Source organism: Pan paniscus, chromosome 2 (genome assembly GCF_029289425.2).
Source record: "Pan paniscus chromosome 2, NHGRI_mPanPan1-v2.0_pri, whole genome shotgun sequence".
NCBI lineage: Eukaryota > Metazoa > Chordata > Mammalia > Primates > Hominidae > Pan > Pan paniscus.
In genome coordinates, this window is record NC_085926.1 from 123,820,598 (window position 1) to 123,840,076 (window position 19,479).

At 46.6% G+C, this 19,479-nt stretch overlaps 1 protein-coding gene and 1 pseudogene across 3 annotated transcripts in view; one reads left to right on the top strand and one right to left on the bottom strand.

Moving 5' to 3' along the window:
- Positions 1 to 19,479, top strand: part of LOC117974324 (uncharacterized) — a 136,496-nt gene that overhangs the window by 99,784 nt on the left and 17,233 nt on the right. The window contains exon 2 of one of the 3 annotated variants that reach the window (XR_010111458.1): positions 843 to 19,086. The exons of the other annotated variants lie outside the window; for them this stretch is intronic. The gene's annotated coding sequence lies outside the window, so the exon portion shown is untranslated. Of the gene's footprint in view, positions 1 to 842; positions 19,087 to 19,479 lie in introns of those variants that run through there. 3 annotated transcript variants of the gene reach the window in all.
- Positions 1 to 19,479, bottom strand: part of LOC129397435 (small ribosomal subunit protein eS24-like) — a 121,309-nt pseudogene that overhangs the window by 78,083 nt on the left and 23,747 nt on the right.

The window sequence follows — 19,479 nt, forward strand, 5'->3', positions numbered from 1 at the left end:
GAGTGCATTCATATTCCACAACCACTGCAGCAAAGAACCGTGAAATGGGTGGCTTCAAACAATGTCTGGGCCTGGTGCTGTGGCTCACACCTAAATAATCTCAGCACTTTGGGAGGCTGAGGTGGGTGGATCACTTGAGGCCAGGAATTCGAGACCAGCCTGGCCAATATGGCAAAACCTCATCTCTACTAAAAATACAAAAATTAGCCATGCATGGTGGCAGGCACCTGTAGCCCAGCTACTTGGGAGGCTGAGGCAAGAGAATGGCTTGAGCCCGGGAGGTGGAGGATGCAGTGAACCAAGATCATGCAACTGCACTCCAGACTGGGCAACAGAGCAAGGCTCTGTCTTAAAAAAAAAAAAAAGAAAAAAAATGTCTGGAGGCCAGAAGTCCAAAATCAATCAAATGTCATCAGGACCATGCTCCTTCAGAGGTTCTAGGGGAGAATCCATTCCTTGCCTCTTCCAGGTTGTAGGGGCTACTAGATTTCCTCAACTTGTGGCTGCATGATCCAATCTCTGCCTCTGTGATCACCTTGCCTCCTCCTCTTCTCCTCTTCTGTCTGGGTCTCCTCCTCTGGAGGAAGAGTGTCAGGCCTCTTAGCCCAAGCTAAGCCATCATATCCCCTGTGACCTGCACATACACATCCAGATGGCCAGTTCCTGCCTTAACTGATGACATTATCTTGTGAAATGCCTTCTCCTGGCTCATCCTGGCTCAAAAGCTCCCCTACTGAGCACCTTGTGACCCCCATTCCTGCCTGAGAACCCCCCTTTTTCCTTTACCTATCCAAATCCTATAAAATGGCCCCACCCCATCTCCCTTCGCTCACTCTTTTCAGACTCAGCCCATCTGCACCCAGGTGAAATAAACAGCTTTATTGTTCACACAAAGCCTGTTTGGTGGTCTCTTCACACGGACCCATGTGAAATTTGGTGTCATGACTCGGATCGGGGGACCTCCCTTGGGACATCAATCCCCTGTCCTCCTGCTCTTTGCTCTGTGAGAAAGATCCACCTACAACCTCAAGTCCTCAGGCTGACCAGCCCAAGAACATCTCACCAATTTCAAATCCGGTAAGCAGCTTCTTTTTACTCTCTCCTCCAACCTCCCTCACTATCCCTCAACCTCTTTCTCCTTTCAATCTTGGTGCCACACTTCAATCTCTCCCTTCTCTTAATTTCAATTCCTTTCATTTTCTGGTAGAGACAAAGGAGACACATTTTATCCGTGGACCCAAAACTCCGGCGCCCGTCACGGACTAGGGAAGGCAGCTTTTCCTTGGTGTTTAATCATTGCAGGGATGCCTCTGTGATTATTCACCCAGGTTTCAGAGGTGTCAGACCACGCAGGGATGCCTGCCTTTGTCCTTCACCCTTAGTGGCAAGTCCCACTTTTCTGGGGGAAGGGGCAAGAACCCCTCAACCCCTTCTCCTTCACCCTTAGCAGCAAGTCCCACTTTTCTGGGGGAGGGGAAGGAACCCCCTCTTATCTATGTGCCCCGATCCCTTATTTCTGTGCCCCAACCTCTTATCTCTGTGACCCGATCCCTTATTTCCACGACCTGACCTCTTATCTCTGCACCCCAACCCCTTATTTCTGTGCCCTGACCTCTTAGCTCTGCATCACAACCCTTTATTTCTGCACCCTGACCCCTTTCCCACTTTTCTGGAAGGCAAGAACCCCCCACCCCTTCTCTCTGTGTCTCTACTCTCTCTTTTCTCTAGGCTTGCCTCCTTCACTATGGGCAAGCTTCTGCCCTCCATTCCCCCTTCTTCTCCCCTAGCCTGTGTCTTAAAAACCTAAAATCTTTTCAACTCACACCTGACCTAAAACCTAAATGCCTTATTTTCTTCCACAATGCCGCTTGACCCCAATACAAACTCAACAGTAGTTCCAAATAACCAGAAAATGGCACTTTCAATTTTTCCAACCTACAAGATCTAGATAATTCTTGTTGTAAAATGGGCAAACGGTCTGAGGTGACTGACGCCCAGGCATTCTTTTACACATCGGTCCCTCCCTAGTCTGTTCCCAGTGCAACTCATCCCAAATCTTCCTTCTTTCCCTCCCACCTGTCCCCTCAGTCCCAATCCCAAGCGTCACTGAGTCTTTCTAATCTTCCTTTTCTACAGACCAATCTGATCTCTCCCCTCCTCGCCAGGCCAAGCTAGGCCCCAATTCTTCCTCAGCCTCTGCTCCTCCACCCTATAATCCTTTTATCACCTCCCCTCCTCACACCGGGTCCAGCTTACAGTTTCGTTCCATGACTAGCCCTCCCCAACCTGCCCAGCAATTTCCTCTGAAAAAGGTGGCTGGAGCTAAAGGCATAGTCAAGGTTAATGCTCCTTTTTCTTTATCCCAAGTCAGATAGGGTTTAGGCTCTTTTTCAGCAAATATAAAAATCCGGCCTAGTTCATGGCTCATTTGGCAGCAACCCTGAGATGCTTTACAGCCCTAGACCCTAAAAGGTCAAAAGGCCGTCTTATTCTCAATATACATTGTATTACCCAATCTGCTCCCGACGTTAAATAAAACTCCAAAAATTAAATTCCGGCCCTCAAACCCCACAACAGGACTTAATTAACCTCGCCTTCAAGGTGTACAATAATAGAGTAGAGGCAGCCAAGTAGCAACATATTTCTGAGTTGTAATTCCTTGCCTCCACTGTGAGACAAACCCCAGCCACATCTCCAGCACACAAGAACTTCCAAACGCCTAAAGCGCAGTGGCCAGGTGTTCCTCCAGAACCGCCTCCCCCAGGAGCTTGCTACAAGTGCCAGAAATCTGGCCACCAGGCCAAGGAATGCCCACAACCCGGGATTCCTCCTAAGCCATGTCCCATCTGTGCGGGACCCCACTAGAAATTGGACTGTTCAACTCACCTGACAGCCACTCCCAGAGCCCCTGGAACTCTGGCCCAAGGCTCTCTGACTGACTTCTTCCCAGATCTTCTTGGCTTAGCAGCTGAAGACTGACACTGCCTGATCGATCACTTTGGAAGCCTACAGGACCATCACAGATGCTCTAGGTAACTCTCACAGTGGAGGGTAAGTCCGTCCCCTTCTTAATACGGAGGCTACCCACTCCACATTACCTTCTTTTCAAGGGCCTGTTTCCCTTGCCTCCATAACTGTTGTGGGTATTGACAGCCAGGCTTCTAAACCTCTTAAAACTCCCCAACTCTGGTGCCAACTTAGACAATACTCTTTTAAGCACTCCTTTTTAGTTATCCCTACCTGCCCAGTTCCCTTATTAGGCTGAGACACTTTAACTAAATTATCTGCTTCCCTGACTATTCCTGGACTATAGCTACATCTCATTGCCACCCACCTTAACCCACAAGTAGGAGATACCTCTACTCCCTCCTTGGCGACCGATCATGCACCCCTTACCATCTCATTAAAACCTAATCACCCTTACCCCGCTCAATGCCAACATCCCATCCCACAGCATGCTTTGAAAGGATTAAAGCCTGTTATCACTTGCCTGCTACAGCATAGCCTTTTAAAGCCTATAAACTCTCCTTACAATTCCCCCATTTTACCTGTCCTAAAACCAGACAAGCCTTACAAGTTAGTTCAGGATCTATGCCTTATTAACCAAATTGTTTTGCCTATCCACCCCATGGTGCCAAATGCATATACTCTCCTATCCTCAATTCCTCCCTCCACAACCCATTATTCTGTTCTGGATCTCAAACATGCTTTCTTTACTATTCCTTTGCACCCTTCATCCCAGCCTCTCTTTGCTTTCACTTGGACTGACCCTGACACCCATCAGGCTCAGCAAATTACCTGGGCGGTACTGCCACAGAGCTTCACAGAGAGCCCCTATTACTTCAGTCAAGCCCAAATTTCTTATCTATTACCTATCTCAGCATAATTCTCATAAAAACACCCGTGCTCTCCCTGCTGATCGTGTCCAACTAATCTCTCAAACCCCAACCCCAGCTACAAAACAACAACTCCTTTCCTTCCTGGGCATGGTTGGATACTTTTGCCTTTAGATACCTGGTATTGCCACCCTAACAAAACCATTATATAAACTCAAAAAAGGAAACCTAGCTGACTCCATAGATCCTAAATCCTTTCCCCACTCCTCTTTCTGTTCCTTGAAGACAGCTTTAAAGACTGCCCCCACCCTAGCTCTCCCTGACTCATCCCAACCCTTTTCATTACACACAGCCAAAGTGCAGCACTGTGCAGTCAAAATTCTTACACAAGGACCAGGATTGCTTCCTGTAGCCTTTTTGTCCAAACAACTTGACCTTACTGTTTTAGGCTGGCCATTATGTCTCCGTGCAGTGGCTGCTGCTGCCCTAATAATTTTAGAGGCCCTTAAAATCACAAACTATGCTCAACTCACTCTCTACAGCTCTCCTAATTTCCAAAATCTATTTTCTTCCTCACACCTGATGCATATACTTTCTGCTCCCCGGCTCCTTCAGCTGTACTCACTCTTTGTTGAGTCTCCCACAATTACCATTGTTCCTGGCCCGGACTTCAATCCGGCCTCTCACATTATTCCTGATACCACACCTGACCCTCATGACTGTATCTCTCTGATCCACCTGATGTTCACCCCATTTCCCCACATTTCCTTCTTTCCTGTTTCTCACCCTGATCACACTTAGTTTATTGATGGCAGTTCCACCAGGCCTAATTGCCACACACCAGCAAAGGCAGGCTATCCTATAGTACAAGCCACTAGCCTGCCTCTTAGAACCTCTCATTTCCTTTCCAGCGTGGAAATCTATCCTCAAAGAAATAACTTCTCAGTGTTCCATCTGCTATTCTATTACTCCTCAGGGATTATTCAGGCCCCCTCCCTTCACTACACATCAAGTTCAGGGATTTGCCCCCACTCAGGACTGGCAAATTAGCTTTCCTCAACGTGCCCTGAGTCAGGAAACTAAAATACCTCTTGGTCTAGGTAGACACTTTCACTGGATAGGTAGAGGCCTTTCCCACAGGGTCTAAGAAGGCCACCACGGTCATTTCTTCCCTTCTGTCAGACATAATTCCTCAGTTTGGCCTTCCCACCTCTATACAATCCAATAGTAGACCGGCCTTTATTAGTCAAATCAGCCAAGCAGTTTTTCAGGCTCTTAGCATTCAGTGAAACCTTTATATCCCTTACAGTCCTCAGTCTTCAGGAAAGGTAGAACAGACTAATGGTCTTTTAAAAACACACCTCACCAAGCTCAGCCACCAACTTAAAAAGGACTGGACAATACTTTTACCACTTTCCCTTCTCAGAATTCAGGCCTGTCCTTGGAATGCTACAAGGTACAGCCCATTTAAGCTCCTGTATAGATGCTCCTTTTTATTAGGCCCAAGTCTCATTCCAGACACCAGACCAACTTGGACTGTGCCCCAAAAAACTTGTCATCCCTACTATCTTCTCTCTAGTCATACTCCTATTCACCATTCTCAACTACTCATACATGCCCTGCTCTTGTTTACACTGCCGGTTTACACTGTTTCTCCAAGCCATCGCAGCTGATAGCTCCAGGTGCTATGCCCAAACCGCCACTCTTAACTCTTAAATAATCTTTGCTGGCAAGGCTATGCTGAACCTCCTTAGGCACTCTCTAATTAGATGTCCTAGGTCCTCCCAATTCTTAGTCCTTTAATACCTGCTTTTCTCCTTCTCTTATTCTGTTTAGTTTTTAATTCATACAAAACTGTATCCAAGCCATCATCAATAATTCTAAATGACAAATGTTTCTTCTAACAACCCCACAATATCACCCCTTACCACAAAATCTTCCTTCAGCTTCATCTCTCCCACTCTAGGTTCCAACGCTGCCTCTAATCCCGCTCAAAGCAGCCCTGAGAAACATCGCCCATTACTTCTCCATACCATCCCCAAAAATTTTCGCCGTCCCAACACTTTACCACTATTTCGTTTTATTTTTCCTGTTAATATAAGAAGACAGGAACGTCAGGCCTCTGAGCCCAAGCTAAGCCATCATATCCCCTGTGACCTGCACGTACACATCCAGATGGCCGGTTCCTGCCTTAACTGATGACATTCCACCACAAAATAAATGAAAATGGCCTGTTCCTGCCTTAACTGATGACATTATCTTGTGAAATTCCTTCTCCTGGCTCATCCTGGCTCAAAAGCTCCCCTACTGAGCACCTTGTGACCCCCACCACTCCTGCCTGCCAGAAAACAACCCCTTTTTCCTTTACCTACCCAAATCCTATAAAACAGCCCCACCCCTATCTCCCTTCACCGACTCTCTTTTTGGACTCAGCCTGCCTGCACCCTGGTGAAATAAACAGCTTTATTGCTCACACAAAGCCTGTTTGGTGGTCTCTTCACACGGATGCACGTGAAAAACAGTGTCCTTCATTTTTCTTTTTTTTTTTGAGATGGAGTTTCACTCTTGTTGCCCAGGCTGGAGTGCAATAGCATGACCTCAGCTCACTGCCACCTACTCCTCCTGGGTTCAAGCAACTCTTCTGCCTCAGCCTCCCCAGTAGCTGGGATTGCAGGCACGCGCCACCATGCCTGGCTAATTTTGTATTTTTAGTAGAGATGGGGTTTCTCCATGTTGGTCAGGCTGGTCTTGAAGTCCTGACCTCAGGTGATCCACCCGCCTCGGCCTCCCAAAGTGCTGGGATTACAGGCATGAGCCACTGTGCCCGGACAAAAGTGTCCTCTTATAAGGACACTTGTCTTTAGATGTACAGCCTACCTAAAATACTCCAGGAGAATCTCATCTCAAGATCCTTAACTTAATTACACCTGCAAAGACCCTTTTTCCAAATAATGCCACCTCCACAGATTCTAGGCACAAGGATCTGGATATATCTTGTGCAAAGCCACCATTCAGCTCACTACACTAGAAAGAAGAAAAACAACGAAGTAACAAAAGGCGCAGAAGAACGAACAGATGCAGCTTGTGTGGCAGTGGCCATCAAGGCAGGCTGGGGTAAAACTGTGTCAACAGAACCCCCAGATGGAACTCAAGTGTGGCCGCGTGCTCCCAGCTACTCACAGAGAAGGTTTCTGTTTCTGACAGCAGAGTAAGAGAAGGGATGGGAAGAGAGATAGCCCATTCTCTGTTGGCCTAATTCCTAAGGAATCGTGCCTCTGCCTTCGGGCCATTCTCAAGTCTTGTTCAAGGATAAAATGATTTATTGATGGCCATAATTAAAAATCAATGCCAACAGAGCAGCGTCAGCATTTTTCATTTGTACTTACACATGAGTGAGAGCAGTTTAGGGAAACGGGTGCCTTCAGGTTCTGTTTTCTCCATCTAGAAAAGGGCTGCCTTCATGGAATGCTGGTCCTGGGGAGAAGCCTCACGTCTATAGCAGGAATTGATAGTTTTAAATTCCAATTGGTACACGGAGCTACTCGTCCTCATTTCAAGCACTTTCTGGTTTGTTCTGGGTTCAGTGGGTGAGCAATGAGTAGAACTCTGGGGAGGAGGATTTGGGGCGAGCGTGGTTTTGATACCCAGAGAGAGCTGTTTTTCCATCACTGTCTTGACTGTGATTCAGAATGGGCTTCTCCGCTCAAGATGGGAGTACTGGGCTGATTTAAGGCGGGTGATTGACTTGTTTTGGTGGCTATTTTTATACTAGCTGGTTAACGAGCTATTTTCTTCATTAGTTTCAGGCATGTGAGCTTAATGAAGCATTGGACCTCCCAAATTACAAGGAAAATAAAGATATAGCTTATATGGTAGGTTCGAAGGAGTTAGTGAACAAACACAGTAGGGCCACAAATTATTGTTGAAGACATGAATGCATGAAAGTGTATCTATGTCCAAATGGACTCTCTGCAACCATACTGTTCCACCTGAAAATTAGTAGATCGAAATTCAGCAAGTGCTTGGACAGGGGATACTCTCAGAAGTATTCTGACTAAATAGCTTGGTTTCTTTTCATATCACTGAAGTAATTTCTTCCCAAATTGATTCTGGACTAAATCTTATGATACCTACTTGTTCTGACTGTACTTAGCCACCTGCGAATAAGGTGGGGGCAGTGGTAAGAGGAGCTGTTGAATGAAATTAAACATTTGTTGAATGCTTACTGAGGATAAAGCCCTGTGCTTTGTGCCAGGAAGATTCCAGAATAAATGAGGCACAGACCTACTCTCAGGAAGCTTTTGCAAACTAATGGAGAAAACACATCTGCAGGCAATGACTTATGGTATAAGAGGAAATGGGGCCAGGTACGGTGACTCACACCTGTAATCTCAGCACTTTAGGAGGCCAAGGTAGGTGGATCACTTGAGGTCAGGAGTTCAAGACCAGCCTGGCCAACATGGCGAAACCCTGTCTCTATTAAAAATACAAAAAAAAAAAAAAAAAAAAAGAGAGAGAGAGGCTTGATGGTGTGCACCCGCAATCCCAGCTACTTGGGAGGCTGAGGCACAAGAATCACTTAAACCTGGGAGGTGGAGATTGTAGTGAGCCGAGATCCCACCACTGCACTCCAGCCTAGGAGAGAGAGTGAGACTCTGTCAAAAAAAAAAAAAAAGGAAATAAGATTGATGTTGAATGGGAAATCTAAGCAGGATGGAATGTCAGGAGAGTGCCCACTTGCCCAGCTCCAATAACACTTTTGACAGCCATGACAATATTGCAGGGACGCCCATTCCTCATGGTATCTGAAGCCCCATGAAGGCTTGCATCTGGAGGCTGGTTCAGTCTTGACTTTAACATCAGGGGATACAAGGAATGATTTTCATCTATCCCAAGCCAATAGTCCAGCCAAAAATCTAAGTCTGAGATGATGAGAAAAAGCAAGTCATCAACCATGTCAGCCATTTCATCATCATCATCATCATCATCATCATCATCATCATCATCATCAAAAACAAAAGACAGACCTGTACCCGTCTTGTGTGCCTGGCTCTTGTCTTAGTTCAAAATATAGAAGTAAATTCTATGGCCAGTGAACAATGACCAAAATAGCTCTCATCACTCTTGTCTGCCACCATGTAAGATGTGCCTTTTGCCTTCCACCATGATTTGGAGGCTCTTCAGCCACATGGAACTGTGAGCCCATTAAATCTGTTTTTCTTTATAAATTACCCAGTCTTGAGTAATAAAATAGTGGTTTGTCCACAACATCAATGAACGATGCTGTCACTTGTTCCAAATGCATATCATTTAAGAGGTTTGGATAAACAACAACCTAAAATAAATAAGCACTAAGCAAACTCAGGGCTACATAATCCCTGTGGTGAGGTAACTGACAATGGGTACAACTGGGACAGTTTATTGTTAAATCACCTCTATCTACATGTGCCCAAGCAGTGAGATACTTCGTTTTAATCCTAAAAAATCATGGTGCACATTTACTCCTGCCTTCCAACCGGGCTCTAACGTCACCTCCTCAGAGAAGCCCTCTTTTCTGTGCTTCCACTCTGCTTTTTTTCAACATTTAGTAGAGCATCATTCACCATCCATATCTGGGAACAATGATTGTAAGAAACAAATCCATTTGCATGAGCTGCATACCTTATCTCTAACAGGCAAACTCATGGGCACGAGAAATAAATGAGAGGCCATGAGAGAATGGAAACTGCAGTTACAGAAACCAAAATGTCTCTTTCTGGCTCTCAGAAGCCCATGGTCTCCTTTTTTTTTTTGTTTTTGAGACGCAGTCTTGCTCTGTCGCCCAGGCTGGAGTGCAGTAGTGCGATCTCAGCTCACTGCAAGCTCCACCTCCCGGGGTTCACGCCATTCTCCCGCCTCAGCCTCCCAACTAGCTAGGACTACAGACACCCGCCACCACACCTGGCTAATTTTTTGTATTTTTAGTAGAGATGGCGTTTCACCGTGTGAGCCAGGATGGTCTCGATCTCCTGACCTCATGATCTGCCCATCTTGGCCTCCCAAAGTGCTGGGATTACAGGCTTGAGCCACCGCGCCCGGCAGCCCATGGTCTTTCTTTTCAGCCCTGTGGCCTTTCTTATCTCCGCTTCTCTCACTCACAACCAATTTTCCCTTTTTGCTGGTGGCCCATCATGGCAGCCAGCAGAACCCACCACCAGCTGATCAGTCAGTTACTGGATATCTTGGAGAGGGAGGGAGGGAGGGAGAGAGGGAGGGAGGGAGGGAGGGAGGGAGGGAGAGAGAGAATGACAATTGAGCTTCTGGCCAACCAATTGAGTAAAGGGAGGGGAAGTACCATGGTACAAATATGGCGTCAAGACCTGCTTTCTAGCATGGCCAATGAGTAGGGAAATTGAGGGAAGGTACCTGCAAACACAGCAGACATCTCAGAACATGCTCTCTGTTCTTAGTTCTCTCTCCCGCCTTCTCCTAGATTATAAATATCATAAGACAATCTAGAATAGTACCTGGATGAAAATATTTGAGAAAGAGAAAAAGGAAGGGATTGGATCAAACTCTGGACTTCATGGTTTCCTAAATTCACTCTGCAAGTTTTTGGGTTTTTTGTTTTTTGAGACAGAGTCTCGCTCTGCTGCCCAGGCTGGAGTGTAATGGCATAATCTTGGCTCACTGCAACCTCCACCTCCCAGGTTCAAGCAAATCCCCTGCCTCAGCCTCCTGAGTAGCTGGGATTACAGGCACGCACTGCTACACCAGTTAATTTTTGTATTTTTAGTAGAGATGGGGTTTCACCATGTTGCCCAGGCTGGTCTCGAAATCTTGACCTCGTGATCCACCCACCTCGGCCTCCCAAAGTGCTGGGATTACATGTGCGAGCCACCACACCTGGCTGACTCTGCAAGTATTTAAGTGAATGAATGTCAGTCCCTGAGAATCAGAAGAAAGGCATTAAATCTCCGTTAGGTTTAATCCTGGTCAGCAGCTGTGGGGTGTCCTGGGTTTGGGATCAGTGGGATGAGGAACAAGCAGGTTCTCCAAACCACCACTCAGGGAGGGGAGGTGTTAACTAGGCCAAAGATGATGGGCGGGGTACGTGCCTGGGTTTCAAACAGCTTATGCCAGGCCTCAAAACCGACGCTGAAGCAGAAACTGTATTAAGCAGATTGATGACACAATGGAGGGGGTCAACAAGTTTAATATTGCTAAGAAGAATACAAATATTGATCATGCAATATGATATTGTTTCACACCATCTCCTGCTACACGCCAGGTTTCCTTTACCATGAGATAGAGGAGATTTGTGGATCTGACCTAACCCTCCAAATTGTAAGGTCCCTGAGAGTGGGCTCATGACATTCATGTTTTATAAATGTGGCATAAAGGCTCATGCTGGCTGCCATGTGGCCCAATCCCAGTTCGATGCTGCATTCAAAGAACCATCATTCCAGCATGCAAGCATACTTAAAGGCAATTGAAATGTTTACCGCCGTCCCTCAAGACAAACACCAAAGAAAAACTATTTTCAAAATGCATAGCAACACTTCTTAAAATCTTATTTTCCCATCTCTTTCTCTCTCTCTACCACATTCCCAGGAGTTTCCTAGGAGCAAAACTGTCATAAAGACCCAGGAGCAAAATGACTAATGACTTCACTATATCTGATTCTGATTTAATTGGTTTAGAGTGGTGTCCTCGCATAAGTATTTTTTAATATCTTGCTGGGCACAGTGGCACACACCTGTAGTCTCAGCTACTCGGGAGACTGAGGCAGAAGAATCATTTGAACCCAGGAGTTTGAGTCCAGCCTGGGCAACACAGCAAGACCCTGTCTCTGAAAAAAAACAAAACAAAACAAAACAAAACAAAACAAAAGCAAAAACAAATCTCTCTCAGCTGCAGTCAGGGTTGATAACTAGTTGATCAAATAATTGTGGTAGCCAACCTTTGCAATGGACCTTAATATTCCCACCTCCTGGTGTTATTCATTGTGGAATCTGTCTTAGCTAGTCCTCAATTGGGTCTGGTATCCAGGCCCCATCTTGAGAGGCTAGTCCCACCTCCTACCCCACACATGGTTTTATCCTTACTTTCAAGACTGGCCTAAAAATGTAAAATGTACTTGTTTTGACCTTGTTTCCAATGAAACAACTATTCTAAACACTCATTTAGGATGGTTGGGGAAAATTGAAGACCGGCTAAATATTGAAGATATTTGCTTCAAAATAACCCAGCTTGGTAATGAGATGATGGTGGCTGAGGCTGGTGATAGGCACAGAGAGCTTCATTATCAAATAGAAACAAGTGGAAAAAACATAATCTTTTCCATAATAAAAATGTAAGGTAAACACAAAAATGTATTGAGTGCATAAAAAGAATCTATGGTCTCACAGACATTAGCTTAGAATTTGAACATCAAAAATAAAAGTGATGGCCAGGTGCAGTGGCTGATGCCTGTAATCCCAGCACTTTGGGAGACTGAGGTGTGTGGATCACTTGAGCCCAGGAATTTGAGACCAGCCTGAGCAACATAGTGAGACCCCCATCTCTAAAATAAATAAATATAAATAAAAGTGACTAGAAATGATTATAGAACATCAACTCTATTTGAGTCTATAAAGATTACTGGTGGAGGGGGGCAATGGGGAGAAGGAGAAAGAGAATATATTTGTGACCTAGATTATTTTCCTTAGTTTTGAGAGAATCTTCGGGTCTCCTGGGTCTTCTAGCCCAGTATTTATTTTTATTTATTTTATTTTTTACTTTTTTAGATGGAGTCTCACTCTGTCACCAGACTGGAGTGCAGTGGTGCGATCTCGGGCCACTGCAACTTCTGCCTCCCAGGTTCAATCGATTCTCCTGTCTCAGCTCCCCATGTAGCTGGGACTACAGGTATCTGCCACTGCACCTGGCTAATTTTTGTATCTTTTGTAGAGATGGTGTTTCACCATGTTGGTCCAGGGTGGTCTCGAACTCCTGACCTCAAGTGATCCACCCACCTTGGCCTCCCAAAATACAAGGATTACAGGCATGAGCCACCACACCCTGCCTATTTTCCTTAGTTTTCAAAGAAGCTTTAGGTCCCCTGGGTGTTCTAGCCCAGTATATCTCAAACTTTGCTGCACTGAGGACCTTGTTGAAATGCAGGTTCTCAGCAGGGAGGCTCAGTGGGCCAGCAAATCTGCATTGGTTTAGGAAGCTCACCCTGAGTAGCAAGCTTCAGTGAGGACCAGGCAGACTCCTGCCTGCCAACCCCCTCTCAGCTGGGCTTAACTCTGGCTCTCTCCTGACAGGGTTCCTCCCCTCAAAATAGGAGCTATTTTCAAAAAGTCTCTTGGAAAAAAGGCCCTGTTTTAAAATTGGGGTGTTTACCACGGGGTTTTAAGACCTTTGCCCAGACCCCTGCAACCAACTTAGAACTGACATTTTTACTTTTGAAGGCCCCACTCCACACCATATTAAATTCATTAAAATCAACCCCCATTACAGGCCTATCTCAGGCATCATGCCCTCAGAACGGAGTTGCAGCTGATCACTTGACAGTGTTGCAAAGCATTAAACATGCATTCATTTCAGCCTTGCAGTTTTCACATTTAGGAGCCAATTGTCTTAGGTCTAAAGCATTCACGTTCAAGCACTGTTATGGGCCCCAGACACTATGCTTCCCAGCCTTCATGGCCTCTGCAATGCTGGTTCCTACCGCCCCACCCCTGGGTTCTGGCCGGCTAGCCCACACCACCTCACTGCTCCCCCATTCAAGTGTGCCTTAGATGTGTGGTTTCCAAACTCATCTACACTTTAGGATCACCTGGGATTTTCTAAGTGTTCCAAAACCCAGGCCACACCCCACCCCAGAATAACTAAACCTCAACCTCTGGAATGGGACATAGCATCTGTTTTTTGTTTTTTGTTCTGTTTGGTTTTTGAGACAGAGCCTCACTCTGTTACCCAGGCTGGAGTGCAGGGGCACAATCATAGCTCGCTACAGCCTCCAACTCCTGGGCTCAAGCAACCCTCCCACTTCAACCTCCAGGGTAGCTGGGATCACAGGCGGGCACCACTATGCCTGGCTAATTTTTTAATTTTTTATAGAGACAGTATCTCCCTATGTTCTCCAGGCTGGTCTCAAACTCCTGGGCTCAAGTGATCCTCCCGCCTCAGCATCCCAAATTGCTGGGATCACAGGCCTGAGCTACCATGCCTGGCCATCAGCATCTGTATTTTTTGAAGCACAGATGAGTTTGGGAACTACTGCCCTAGACTGAGCTCGGTTTCCTAGCTCTGTCTGACGGTAGGATTCTGCTGGGCTGCTTCTGAAAACAGAGCTCCCCAGGCTCCTTCCCAGGTAATTCTGATTCATTAGGTCCTTGGTGGGCTCTGGAATGTGTATTTTTTACCAGGTCCCTCTGGGCGAATCAGGCTAAAGCCAGTTTGGGATCTGAGACCTTGGTGCTCATTCCCCAGCTTCCCTCCTAACCCACTTCCCAGCTTGGCCCACCTCACCCAGGCTGTGTCACGTCTGACTTCGCAGATTACACCTGAGAGGGAAGGCCCAGCCATCACGATGTGAGAACATTTTACAATGACGAGGAAATGCCAAACACATTTTAAAACTCATTCAGGATTAGCGTTCACCTTAAACTTGAGACTCTGAGAACGGGCTGGCAATGTGCTGTGCACAACCCTTAGTGCTCTTCTGCGACTAATATTTGGATAACTGATTGTTGGAAGCTCAGGAAGTCTCTCTCTCTCTCCAAGGATTGAAGTTAACTTCCTTATTTCTGAAGTAGGGAAGAAAATGAGGATGCCCTGCCTTTTGCTAGACTGAATACTGTCCTCCAAAAATTCACATTCACCAGGAATCCCAGAATGTGACCTTATTAGAAAATAGGGGCGGGGCATGGTGGCTCATGCCTGTAATCTTAGCACTTTGGGAGGCTGAGGCAGAAGGATCACTTGAGGTCAGGAGTTTGAGACCAGCCTGGCTAGCATGGCAAAACCCTGTCTCTACTAAAAGCATAAAAATTAGCTAGGCATGGTGCCATGCACCTGTAATCCTAGCTACTTCGGAGGCTGAGGCTGAAGAATCACTTGAACCCAGGAGGCAGAGTTGCAGCAAGCTGAGATTGTGCCACTGAACTCCAGCCTGGGCAACAGAGCAAGACTCCATCTCAAAAGAAGAAAAGAAAATAGGGTCACTGCAGATATAATTACAAAGAGGTCATATTGGAATAGCGTGGACCTTAAATGGAATAATAATGACATCCTCATGGGAAGAGAAGAAGAGACAGAGACACACAGGGGAGAAGGCCACATGAGAATGAAGGAAGAGAATGGAATGATGTGGCCACAAGCCAAGGATTGCCAGCAGCCACCAGAAGCCAGAAGAGGCAAGGAAGGATTCATCCCTAGAGCCTTCAGAGGGAGCATGGCCCTGCCAGGTTTCAGACATCAAGCTTCCAGAACTGGAGAGAATGACTTTCTGTTGTCCTGAGCCACCCATTTGGGGAAGTTTGTTAGAACAGCCACAGCCAGCTCATGTGCTCCTGAATGCATTTCAGGCATTAATAAGCACTGTCTTGGCTGGGCAGGGTGGCTCACCCCTGTAATCCCAGCACCTTGGGAGGCTGAGGTGGGTAGATCACCTGAGGTCAAGAGCTCAAGATCAGCCTGACCAACATGGAGAGACCCCATCTCTACTAAAAATACAAAAATTAGCTGGGCGTGGTGTTGCGCACCTGTAATCCCAGCTAGTTGGGAGGCTGAGGCAAGAGAATCTCTTGAACCCTGGAGGCAGAGGTTTCAGTGAGCTGAGATTGCACCATTGCACTCCAGCCTGGGCAACAAGAGCGAAACTCCATCTCAAAAAAAAAATAATAAGTACTGTCTTGACTGTGGTCATCAAAAATATTTGATTAAGGATTAGCTAGAAAGCCTGACCCTTTCACAGATGGACAGAGGGGCCAAAAGAAAATAGATTGTTTGCACTGGGGCAAGAAGGATAAGAATCCTATGGAAAAAAAAAAAGAGGGATTGGTTTAGTGAGTGCTGGGGAGAGGCATTTGTTTTCTTGCTTAAAAAAGAAACACAGGTTGGGTGCGGTGGCTCAAGCCTTAATCCCAGCACTCTGGGAGGCCAAGGTGGGTGGATCACCTAAGGTCAGGAGTTCGAGACCAGCCTGGCCAACACTGTGAAACCCCATCTCTACTAAAAAGACAAAAAAAAAAAAAAAAAAAGAAAGAAAGCAATTAGCCAGGCATGGTGGTGGGCACCTGTAATCCCAGCTACTTGGGAGGCTGAGGCAGAGAATCACTTGAACCTGGGAGGCGGAGGTTGCAGTGAGCCAAGATGGCTTCATTGCACTCCAGCCTAGGCAACAAGAGTGAAACTCTGTCTCAAACAAAAAAAAAAAGAAAGAAAACATAGTTTTAAGTCCACTCAGTGGAGTTTAAAAATACATTCCCATTGTGCAGTGCTTTTGGAATCTTTTCTAAACTTCTGTTGCACATGATCTAATTTGATCTTCATAGCAACTCCCTGAGGTGGATAGGGCAGGCCTTTCTGAACACCTATTTTCTAGTTTGCATTAAAAGAACAGAATTGGCTGGGACCAGTGGCTCATGCCTATAATCCCAGCACTTTGTGATACAGAAGGGAAGTGATCGGAAGGGAAGAATGTGGTCCCTTTAAATGATATGGAAGTGAGGAAGGGAAGTACTGGGTAGAGGAGGGTGTTGTTGCTGGCTAGTGCTCCACCCAGGGCCTGTGCCCACGGACCTAGGTGAGGACAGGGATTTTTGTTTTCCTGCCCAAATGTTGCATTTCCCAAGACCACCCTGGCTCCCACACCCCCATTCTGTGCCTATAAAAACCCTGAGACCCTAGCAGGCAGACACACAGGCGGCTGGACTTCGAGAGGAGCACATCAGCGGAGGAACACATGGGCGCTGCACGTCAAGAGGAATGCACCAATGGGCACCGGCACACCGCAGGCCACTGACTGGCACAACAAGCAGAGTTTGGCTGGGACAGTCAGAGAAGAGTCGGGCCACTCACCTGACTCCAGGGGAAAACCATCTTCCTTCTGGCTCCGCCATCTGCTGAGAGCTACTTCCACTCAATAAAACCTTGCACTCTCACTCCTGTAATCCCAGCACTTTGGGAGGCCAAGGCGGGCAGATCACGAGGTCAGGAGATCGAGACCATCCTGGCTAACAAGGTGAAACCCCATCTCTACTAAAAATACAAAAAAATTAGCCGGGCGTGGTGGCGGGCGCCTGTAGTCCCAGCCACTCGGGAGGCTGAGGCAGGAGAATGGCGTGAACCCGGGAGGCAGAGCTTGCAGTGAGCTGAGATCGCACCGCTTCTGGTACACAAAGACAAGAACCCCAGGACAAAGAGAGCCCTCTGTCTTTGCAATAAGGTGGGGGTCTAATTGAGCCGACTAACACAAGCTACCTACGGACGGCTAAACTAAAAGAGCACCCTGTAACACACGCCCACTGGGGCTTCAACTACAAACATTCACTCCTAGACCCTGCCATGGGGCTCCCTGCCTGTCTGTATGCTCCCCTAGAGGTTTGAGCAGTGGGGCACTGATGAAGCGAACCACACCCCCATCACATGCCCTTCGAGGGGGACAAGGGAACTTTTCCCATTTTATCTGAGAGGCCAAGGCAGGAGGATCGCTTGAGCCCACGAGTTTGAGACCAGCCTGCGCAACATAGCAAGACCCCATCTCTACAAAAAGAAATAAATAACAACAACAAAAAAAAAACATTAAAAATTAGCCAGGTGTGGTGGCACACACCTGTAGTCCCAGCTACTCAGGAGGCTGATGTGGAAGGACTGCTTGAGCCCAGGAGGTTGAGGCTGCAGTGGGCCAAGATTGAACCACTGCAGTCCAGCCTGGGCGACAGAGTGACAACCTGTTTCAACAACAACAAAAAGAATGGAAAAAAATAACTTCTCAAATAGCTAGCAGAGGCAGATCTGGTACTCAAATGCAGGTTTTCCAGGTTTCAATTCTTGTTTCTAGCAGTATTATGGAGAAACATGATCACTAATACATGAAGGAGAGGAGGTTTCAAGTTCTGGTGAAAAGATGGTAAAGAGAGGAGTTAGTTGACTAGGAGTGACTAGGAATGGGAAGAAAACGCATGACACTATTTACAGGAAAGAAGAAAAATAAGCATAGAGGTGACTGAGCGGACAGAAAGGACTTGGAAGAAGCGTGTTTGGCCCTGTCTCTGCATTTCTTCCCTTGCATTAGTAACTTCCCTGATGACTTGGATGAATCTTCTCTTCCAGGGCATCCAGTGTTCCCTTTCTGTCCACTTCTCCTTTCCCAGGGCCCATACAGTCTGGGGAAGCATGCTCTGCAGGCTTCTCATATCTTTCCTTCCTTAATCAGCCCCTAGCATCTCTATGTAACCCATACACACCTGGAGTTCCACATGCCTCAGTCTTTGCACTGCAGTGAATTCAAAGAAAGGTAGACTCTAGCTGGGCACAGGGACTCACACCTGTAATCCCAGCACTTTGGGAGGCCGAGGCAGGTGGATCACTTGAGCCCAGGAGTTCAAGACCAGGCCTGGCCAACATGGTGAAACCCCATCTCTACTAAAAACACAAAAATTAGCTTGGCTTGGTGGTGCATGCCCAGCAGTCCCAGCTACTGGGGAGACTGAGGCAGAAGAATTGCTGGAACCCAGAAGGCAGAGGTTGCAGTGAGCTGAGATCACGCCACCACACTCCAGCAGCCTAGGCAACAGAGCAAGGCCCAGTCTCAAAAAAACACAAAGACAAAACTAAACCAAAAAAACAAAAACAAAAACAAAACAAAACAAAAAAACCACACACACACAAAAACAAAGGTAGACTGCAATAGGAAAAATTCAGTCAAAAGCAATTCAAATAATTACTCAGTCAACCCAGTTCTATCTCAGTTCTTTATTATATATATAAACTTATTCTGTCTAGATTCCCTAGTTTTCTTTTTCTTAACTTTTTGGGTTTTTTTTTTGAGACAGGGCCTCACTCTGCCACTCAGGCTGGAATATAGTGGCACGATCATGGCTCACTGCAGCCTCAGCCTCCTGGGATGAAGTAGTTCTCCCACCTCAGCCTCCCAAGTAACTGGGACTACAGGTGCATGCCACCACGCTCAGCAACTTTTTTGTATTTTTTGTAGAAACGGGGTCTCACTATGTTGCCCAGGCTGGTCTTGAACTCCTGGACTCAAGAAGTCCACCTGCCTCAGCTTCCCAAAGTGCCAAGATTACAAGCACGAGCCACTGCACCTGGCTGATTCCTTAGTTTTCTTTTTCTCTTTGCCCATTGCCTGGATTCCATAAGCAGAAGGAAAACCCGGGGGCTGACTTTGTAGGCAAGACTCTTTCCTCTTCAAAACGTAAATTGGTTCAACTGGTACCAAAACTGAAACGTATTTATAACTTAACATCTTTTCTTCCTACCCCTTCAATCTCTTGAGCAATGAGAAAAGGCACTGGGCTCTTTCCTTGGTGACACAGTCTGTGCCCTCAAAGAACACTGACACCCCGGCAACATCCATTCGAAGAGCTTATCCGTACCTCCCCTCCTTTATCCCCAAGGTCACTGGGCCAGAGCTCACGAAGTCATTCAC